The 10,000-nt window shown below is 46.8% G+C and overlaps 1 pseudogene; it reads left to right on the forward strand.

Annotated features, from left to right (window-relative positions):
• The first annotated feature begins 9,030 nt into the window (after positions 1-9,030).
• LOC141236813 (18S ribosomal RNA) overlaps positions 9,031-10,000 on the forward strand; it is a 1,868-nt pseudogene continuing 898 nt past the window's right edge.

Below are 10,000 nucleotides of genomic sequence, written 5' to 3' on the forward strand. Positions count from 1 at the left end.
TGCGGAAACGCTGCTCTTTTGCCGCCATTGACTTGCATTAGACCGCATGGAATCCGCATCACTGTATATGTTGATGCGCTTTTCATGCGGTCTAATGTGCGGATGGTATCCGGGTGTGGAGGAGAGGACTCTCATCCAGACCCAGGTACCATTAAAAAAAAAAGAATAAAATAAAAAATATATATATTCTCACCTTCTGACGGCCCGCGCTGCGTCCTGCCGGCTTCCCGCGCACTTCGCGGTTGAATGAAGGACCTTCGCTGACGTCAGAGTCATGTGACGGGTCACGTGACGCTGACGTCGGAAGGTCCTAAAGTCTTCACTGCCGGCATCCGGAACCGATGAAGCAGGACACCGGGGGCCATCAGAGTGTAAAGTATATATTTATTTTTTATTTTTTGACATTCACACACTATATAAATCCATGCCGGTTGCATGGATTTATATAGTGTGAAGTTGACAAGCACTTTCCAAGTGATGCTAAAATCGCTTGGGAAGCACTTGTCAACCCGCATGCGGAAATGAAAGTGAAGACCGCTTCATTTCCGCATGTCCCTGGCAGGAAACCACATGTACAATCCGCATGCTTTTTTTCCTGCCAGAAAGATGCAGAAACGCTCAGGAAAAAATCCTGAGCATTTCTGCATAGTGTGCACATAGCCTTAATATCGGACCTCAGTAGAGGTGTAGGAGAGTGCCCCCATTAATTACTGATATTTTGGAGGAAAATCACGTCATTATACAGTGATGAATAAAACGCTAAAAAAATGCACCAAAATTTGCAGCAGCGTTTTTGATGGTGAAATAGAATGGGGTTCTTTTTTAACAGAACTTTATGTACATGCATAAATAGAGACAGGACAGTGAAAAAAATCGCTGAAAAAACTCACAAAAAATGCATCAAAAAACGCAGCAAAACGTTTTTGACGCAGCTGATTTCCTGCCAGAGATTGTGTTTTGATGCAGTTTTCTGAAGCTGAAAAACACAACATGTGTGAACACAGCCAAAGTAAAACTTAACCGGTTCCCGACCGCCCACTGTAGATAAACGTCCGCGCTGCCTGGACTCTGTGCAGCGCCGACGTTTAAAAACGGTGGGTGGTCGCGCAGCGCTCAGGACCCCCAGGGTCCTGCAAGCACTGCGATTCCGGTGCAGAGCGTTAGCTCTGACAGGGAACATCATCAGGCCCTGATTAGATCAGGTCCCGGTGATGTTAACCCTTTGCTGTCTTCTATATGCTGCGATCTATAGTGATCGCGGCAAATAGGAGACAGCAGGAGGAGAGGGGGTCGTCTTACCTCCGAAGACCTCCGTTTCCTTTCAGGGCCTGGGGTTGCTATGGCAGCTGGAGGTCACATGACCGCCTCCAGCTCTGCCATATATGGTGTCCTGTCTGGCTCAGCCTGCAAGCTGAGCCAGAGAGGAGACTGACTGAAACAGTCAGTGAAGATCTCATGTAATGTAATACATGTCTATTACATTACATGAGATCAGTGATCAGAAAAATAAAAATTAATGTCCCATACAGGGACTAAGTAAAAATGTAAAAAAAAAGTAAAAAAAAAGTTTTAAAACTATTAAAAAAAAATCACAAAATAAATAAAAATAAATAAATAAAATATTAAACCAATAAATCCATATATTTTTACAAAACCAAAAAAAGTACACATATTTGGTATCGCCGCGTCCGAAACAACCCGAGCTATAAAACTGTCACACTAATTAACTCCTTCTGTGCATACCGTAATAAAAATAAATAAAAAAACGGAGCAAAAAAATATGCTTTTTCATCATATCGCCAAACAAAAAGTGGAAAAAAATGCGATCAAAAAGCAGAATAGAAATAAAAATGGTACCACTGAAAACGTCATAAAAAAAAGCCGCCATACAGCTCCATCAGACGAAAAATAAAAAAGTTATAGCGCTCAGAATAAAGCAATGCAAAAAAATTTTTTTTTTTCTATAAAATTGTTTTATTGTGTAAAAGTGCCAAAACATTAAAAAAAATACAGTAAGTGTAGTATCGCTGTAAACGTACTGACCCGAAAAATAACGCTGCCTGATCACTTTTACCACACGCAGAACGGCATAGAAAAAAACTCAAAAAACAATTCCTGAAGTGTTTGTTTTTGTTAATTTTACCTCCCAAAAAACAGAATAGAAAGCGATCAAAAAATGTCACGTACCCAAAAATGGTACCAATAAAAATGTCAACTCGTCCCGCAAAAAACAAGCCGTCACATGACTCTGTCGGCCGAAATCTGGAAAAATTATAGCTCTCAAAATATGGTGATGCAAAAACTAGATTTTGCAAAAAAAGCGTATTTTAGTGTGTGACAGCTGTCAGTCATAAAAACCCGATATAAATCTGGTATCTCTGTAATCGCACCGACCCGAAGAATAAAGTAATCTAATCAGTTATATCACACTAGGAACGGCGTAAAAAATAAATTAAACCAATTCTTCACCTGCTACTGATTTGTTTATTATGTCTCCCAAAGATCCCAGTAAGGCTCTGCTCATATTTATCCTGTGCTCTGCGCTGAGCACTTACACCAGAGTTTCCGTGTAAATCTCTGAAATACGTGATTCAGCCGGAACCCATGATGGAAGATTCCCTGTAATGAGGCAGATATAGGCACTGTGGACGCCGTCTAGCCTGGGATCCCACGGTGTCATTTGTTTTAGGCATGCATAAAAGTGCGGTTGGCCACAGTTTTGTGCACTTCTGAAAAAAAGGACACCGCTAAACAGAGGCCAGACGGAGTAGAGAGTAACTCTGCTGCCTCATTATAGTGAATGGATCCTGCAGGGGTTTCATCTGAATTACATCACTTGGAAATTTAGATGGAAACCCCGATGTAAGTGCTCAGCCTAGAGCGCCGGATAAATGTTACGTAAAATGTTCCCAATAAAAGCTTCAACTCAGTCCTCAAAAAAAGCTAGTCCCCACTCAGGTCCGTCATCTGTTAAAAATATAAGGGACTTCCAAGTTACTGGTAGCAGAAAGGCTCTGGAAAAGCAAAATGGCCCTTGCCCCCCAAAAGAAATTCAGAAAATTTTGTGCTCCCAAATCCAAATGCCTATTCTACAATAATTTGTTCTCCAATTGTCAAATAGCACTCCGTCCCCCCCTGATCTCGCCGTATGGCTGAGCGGTACGATACAGCCACATATGGGGTATTGGCACTTTTAGAAGAAATTGTGTGACACATTTCGGCACCATTTTTACCCATTGCCCTGTGTGAAAATGTAAAATCTGAGGGTAAAACATTTTTTTGTGGTAAAAATATAATTATGCTTTTTTCACTGCCCAATGGTATAAATTTAAAAATTAAAAAATACTCACTACTTCCCTAGATGAATTCCTTGAGAGGTGTAGTTTACAAAATGGGGTCACTTGTGGGGGTTTCTGCTGTTTTGACATGTCAGCGACTCTTCAAATGTGACATGGTGTCTGCTGCCTATCCCAGCCAACATAGCGCTCCTTTCTCTTCCGAACCCTGCCGTACACCAAATCAGTGGTTTTCCCCCACATATGGGGTATCGGCGTACTCAGGAGAAATTGTACAACAAATTTCATGGTGCAATTTATCCTGTTACCCTTATGATAATGCAAAATTAGGGAATGAAAAACATTTTTTATGGGAAAAATGTGAAAATTTTATTTTTACGGCTCAATATTATAAACTTCTGTGAAGCAGCTGGGGGTGCAAGGTGCTCACCACACATCTAGATAAGTTCCCTAAGGGGTCTAGTTTCCAAAATGGTGGCACTTGTGGGGGGTTTCCACTGTTTAGGCACATTAGGGGCTCCCCAAATGTGACATGGCGTCCGCTAATTATTCAAACAAATTTTACATTCAAAAAGTCAAATGGCGCTCCTTCCCTTTCAAACCCTGCCATGTGCCCAAACAGTAATTTGCCTCCACATATGGGGTATCGGCGTGTTCAGGAGAAATTGCACAACAAATTTCATGGTGCAACTTATCCTGTTACCCTTATGATAATACAAAATTAGGGAATGAAAAACATTTTTTGAGGGAAAAATGTGAAAATTTTATTTTTACGGCTCAATATTATAAACTTCTGTGAAGCAGCTGGGGGTGCAAGGTGCTCACCTCACATCTAGATAAGTTCCCTAAGGGGTCTAGTTTCCAAAATGGTGGCACTTGTAGGGGGTTTCCACTGTTTAGGCACATTAGGGGTTCCCCAAATGCGACATGGCGTCTGCTAATTATTCAAACAAATTTTACATTCAAAAAGTCAAATGGCGCTCCTTCCCTTTCAAACCCTACCATGCGCCCAAACAGTAATTTGCCTCCACATATGGGGTATCAGCGTGTTCAGGAGAAATTGCACAACAAATTTCATGGTGCAATTTATCCTATTACCTTTATGATAATGCAAAATTAAGGGATGAAAAACAGTTTTGTGGGAAAAATGTGAAAATTTTATTTTTACAGCTCAATATTATAAACTTCTGTGAAGCACCTTGGGGTTCAAGGTGCTCACCACACATCTAGATAAGTTCCCTAAGGGGTCTAGTTTCCAAAATGGTGTCACTTATGGGGGTTTAGGTACATCAGGAGCTCTCCAAACGCAACATGGCGTCTGCTAATTATTCAGACAAATTTTACATTCAAAAAGTCTAATGGCGCTCCTTCCCTTCCGAACCCTGCAGTGCGCCCAAACAGTGATTTTCCCTCACATATGGGGTATCAGCACGCTCAAGAGAAATTGCACAAAAAAATTTGGGGTCCATTTTTTTCCTGTTACCCCTGTGAATATAAAAAAAATTGGGTCTAAAGTAACATTTTTGTGAAAAAAGTTAAATGTTAATTTTTTTCTTCCACATTCCAAAAATTCCTGTGAAGCATCTGAAGGGTTAATAAAGTTCTTGAATGTGGTTTTGAGCACCTTGAGGGGTGCAGTTTTTAGAATGTTGTTACTTTTGGGTATTTTCTGTCATAAAGACCCCTCAAAGTGACTTCAAATATGATGTGGTCCCTAAAATAATGTTTTTGTAAATTTTGTTGGAAAAATGAGAAATCGCTGGTCAACTTTTAACCCTTATAGCTCCCTAACAAAAAAAAATTTTGGTTCCAAAATTGTGCTGATGTAAAGTAGACATGTGGGAAATGTTATTTATTAACTATTTTGTGTGACATATCTCTCTGATTTAAGGGCATGAAAATTCAAAGTTTGAAAATTTCAAAATTTTCGCCAAATTTCCGATTTTTTCACAAATAAACACAAGTTATATCGAAGAAATTTTACCACTATCATGAAGTACAATATGTCATGAAAAAAACAATCTCAGAGTCAGGGGAATACATTGAAGCGTTCCAGAGTAATTACTTCATAAACTGGCAGTGGTCAGAATTGAAAAAATTGGCCTGGTCACGAAGGCAAAAACAGGCTCTGGTGCGAAGTGGTTAATAGTGCTGCGGTGTACAGAAACAGTTCCAGAATTTTGGGCTGAGGCCCTCCAGTCTTCCTCTATAGAGAGGGGAAATATGTGTGAAGGTACCCCAGGAGGGCTCCAAATGTGTGGGTAAAATATATATCCCTCGGGGGGGGAAATTGAAAAAAAGTTTAAAAAAATTTTTTTTGTGGACTTAGAAAATTTTCACACATGTGTCAGACTTCCAGAGAGGGGAGCATGTCAGTGCGCGCATCCGATTTCAGTTCCAGAGCGATTCATCCGATGAGTCCTTCATACTTAGTCGTTTTTGCAAAATTTTTGACTTTTTTGAAAATTTCACTTTTCTGTGAAAATCTCCGCTAAATGAGTTTATACTATGTTAGAGGCCATCCCAGGAGGGCTCCAAATGTGTGGGTAAAATATATATCCCACAGGGGGAAAATTGAAAAAAAGTCGAAAAAAAATTTTTTTTTGAGGACTTAGAAAATTTGCACACGTGTCAGATTTCCAGAGAGGGGAGCATGTCAGTGCGCGCATCCGATTTCAGTTCCAGAGCGATTCATCCGATGAGTCCTTCATACTTAGTCGTTTTTGTCAAAATTTGTGACTTTTTGAAAATTTCACTTTTTTGTGAAAACTTCCACAAAATGAGGTTATACTATGTTAGAAGGCATCCCAGGAGAGCTCCAAATGTGTGGGTAAAATATATATCCCACAGGGGGAAAATTGAAAAAAAGTTGAAAAAAATTTTTTTTGTGGACTTAGAAAATTTTCACACATGTGTCAGACTTCCAGAGAGGGGAGCATGTGAGTAAGCGCATCCGATTTCAGTTCCAGAGCGATTCGCGCAATGAGTCCTTCATACTTAGTAGTTTTTGCAAAATTTTGGACTTTTTTGAAAATTTCTCTTTTTTGTGAAAACTTCCACAAAATGAGGTTATACTATGTTAGAGGGCATCCCAGGAGAGCTCCAAATGTGTGGGTAAAATATATATCCCACAGGGGGAAAATTGAAAAAAAGTTGTAAAAAAAATTTTTTGTGGACTTAGAAAATTTTCACACATTTGTCAGACTTCCAGAGAGGGGAGCATGTCAGTGCGCGCATCCGATTTCAGTTGCAGAGCGATTCATCCGATGAGTCCTTCATACTTAGTCGTTTTTGTCAAAATTTCTGACTTTTTGAAAATTTCACAATTTTGTGAAAACTTCCACAAAATGAGGTTATAATATGTTAGAGGGCATCCCAGGAGAGCTCCAAATGTGTGGGTAAAATATATATCCCACAGGGGGAAAATTGAAAAAAAGTTGAAAAAAATTTTTTTGTGGACTTAGAAAATTTTTCAACTTGTGTCAGACTTCCAGAGAGGGGAAAATGTGAGTGAGCGCATCCGATTTCAGTTCCAGAGCGATTCGCCCGATGAGTCCTTCATACTTAGTCGTTTTCAGAAGTCACAATTTTGACTTCCAGGACCCGCAAAACGTTAGTAAATTGAGCCCGCTCCCCAGTTCCAAGCGTTTTGAGGTGTCCCTGGTTGCAGTAATGCAGCCTGCCCACTAGATGTCGCAAAAGAGACAAAAAGTGAAAAAGAACCAGAATGAGGAAATTCCAGGGAGCCGAATCCGCCTGACAGTTCCAGGCGATCGGGTACTTTTTGGAATGCGTCCCTAAAGTGGGTATAGGGTGACACTCCATACAAAGACCCAGTTTTGCACACCACCGGCAGAATATATGAGAGAGAGGTACCTCTCAGCCCCGACACATTTTGACTCATTTAAGCAGGTTTTCACCTCCGTAGGCCCGGGTACGCGTTTTGGCTATGAGTCCCTGTTCGGCTGGAGGTCTGCACCTTGGCTGAACCCAGGCTTCCGCAGCTGCGTGGGGGGACTTTTGCCGGTCGCCTATCCCAAGTCAGAGAGGTGTTCCTGGGTTGAAGTGAGCCTGGCCAGACCCCCCCCACGGGCCCTGGTTCTCCACATGGGGGCGCCGTCAAGGCTAAAATCTGGATTTTTAGGCCCGGGAGAGGCTCCATGAGGGCGGATGCTTTTGTGGCTTTGACCCCAGTTCCACATCCAGTACCCCCTCTGCAAGGGCGCCTGTACCCGAGTCTCGCTTCCAGGACTCTTGGGCACGTATTTCCCGACGACAGGGGTTAGCAGCCTCCGTACTTGGGCAAGTCCCTCCACGCACCCCTGCTCTTCCTCCGATCGATCTGGCGCAGCGCTCCCGGGTGGGGAGGTGGCGCCGCTCGCTCGGCCCGGGCTTTGGAGCTCGCGCTGGCTTAAGGTGAGCGGTCCCCTTCCTCCTCTACCCCCGGGCTTTCGACACCTATCTTTGGGCGCGCACGCCGGCCTCGCCTCCCGTCCGCGGAGGTGGCCGAGCCGTGGGGAGATTGGCCCGACCCGAGCGAAGGCAGCGGTCCGACGACCCGCACGGGCGAACGGCGTGGCGCCCACCCACCCAGGCGTGGGGGCCGTCGTCCGAATCGCTTCCTGTGCGGGGAAGCACACCGATCTTCTCCGAGGGCGGCCCTTTTCTTCCAGATGCGTAACCGGCCAGCGGAGGCCCGCGCCGCCCCTCGCGTCCGACAGGGCGGCCTCCGCGGCGGTGGCGACAGCGGCGGCGGTGGGTGGCGTCTCCGCGCCACTGCCGAGCTTCGCGATTTCCAGTCTTTTCCCGGGCCCCTACGTCAGTGGGGAGGACGACAGATGTGTGGAGGCAGGCGAAGGGGGTTCTCACCGTGTGGTGTGCCCCAGCCCGACCGTCACCTTTCCCCTTCGACCCTCATCCTCCCTGGCGGCTCGGCAGGGAGAAGGAGAGAGAGAGCGAGCGCGGAAACCCCAGAGCCAAGGGGTTAGATGGAGAACGGGAGAAGGAACGAGGGCCAAGAGGTAGGGAGTACGGTGAAAGGCCGACCTGGGGTTCCCCATGCGCTCCCGCCCCCGGGCGGGGAGCAGCCCTGGGAGGAAAAGCCGCTCGGGCATCCCTTTGAGGTTACGGGCGCGAGCGGGAAGAGGGACTACTCTGGAAGGCGACGCCGACACGGCCTGGCCGACGACCACCCACGCGACCTCCGCGTCGTCGGGTTAGTGCCGGAGCCGCGGCGGACCCTGACGGCCAGCCCCCCTCTCCCAATCCTCGTGCCTGTCCGCCGGTGGGTCGAGGACCCCCCGCGGCGGAGGCAGGTCTAAGCCAGACGGTGGCGCCACATAGGCCCACCCCCGCACGCCATCTCCCCGAGCGACCCTGTGTGTTGCCTTGGGTGCGGTTGGTGAGACGGGGGCGGCCGTGGCGTCCTCCGGAGGCCAGTCACCTCGCCCTCCCCGTGCAAGGGGTGTTTTCCAGACGCCTGCCGCTTCGGGACCACGCACCGCACAGCGAGCCGCTCCTCCCGCACATGTCCCCGGTGCTGCGAGGGCTCCGTTCCCCGCCCCCCCCAGGGAAGCCCCATGCCATCCCGCATCCTCTCCGGACGCCGCACGCCCTGCCTATACCCGTTCCGTCCGGGCGCCCTGCCGCCGCGGGGCTCTTCCGCCGCCCCCCCTCTCTTCCCGCAGGCCTCTCCTCTCCCGAACCTCGACGCGGTCCAGTCGTGTTGGGGGGCTACCTGGTTGATCCTGCCAGTAGCATATGCTTGTCTCAAAGATTAAGCCATGCACGTGTAAGTACACACGGACGGTACAGTGAAACTGCGAATGGCTCATTAAATCAGTTATGGTTCCTTTGATCGCTCCAAACCGTTGACTCGGACAACTGTGATAATTCTAGAGCTAATACGTGCAAACGAGCGCTGACCGCCAGGGATTCGTGCATTAATCAGATCAAAACCAATCCGGGGTCCCGGGCCCGGCGTCGGGACGGTCCTCCGCGGCCTCCCCCCTGCCGCGCTCTCCCCGTAAGCGTTGCGACTCTGGATAACCTCGGGCCGATCGTACGTCCCCGTGACCGCGACGATCCATTCGGGTGTCTGCCCTATCAACTTTCGATGGTACTTTCTGTGCCTACCATGGTGACCACGGGTAACGGAGAATCAGGGTTCAATTCCGGAGAGGGAGCCTGAGAAACGGCTACCACATCCAAGGAAGGCAGCAGGCGCGCAAATTACCCACTCCCGACCCGGTGAGGTAGTGACGAAAAATAACAATACAGGACTCTTTCGAGGCAATTGGAATGAGTACACTTTAAATCCTATAACGAGGATCTATTGGAGGGCAAGTCTTTTGCCAGCAGCCGCGGTAATTCCAGCTCCAGTAGCGTACACTAAAGCTGCTGCAGTTAAAAAGCTCGTAGTTGGATCTTGGGATCGAGCTGGCGGTCCGCCGCAAGGCGTGCTACCGCCAGTCCCAGCCCCTTTGCCTTGGGGCGCCTCCCCGATGCTCTTGACTGAGTGTCCCGGGGGCCCGAAGCGTTTACTTTGAAAAAATTAGAGTGTTCAAAGCAGGCAGCCACGCCTGAATACTCCAGCTAGGAATAATGGAATAGGACTCCGGTTCTATTTTGTTGGTTGTCGGAACTGGGGCCATGATTAAGAGGGACGGCCGGGGCATCCGTATTGCGCCGCTAGAGGTGAAATT

This window comes from Phyllobates terribilis, unplaced genomic scaffold (assembly GCF_046119375.1).
Source record: "Phyllobates terribilis strain yellow unplaced genomic scaffold, ASM4611937v1 Scaffold_712__1_contigs__length_766980, whole genome shotgun sequence".
Taxonomy (NCBI): Eukaryota; Metazoa; Chordata; class Amphibia; order Anura; family Dendrobatidae; genus Phyllobates; species Phyllobates terribilis.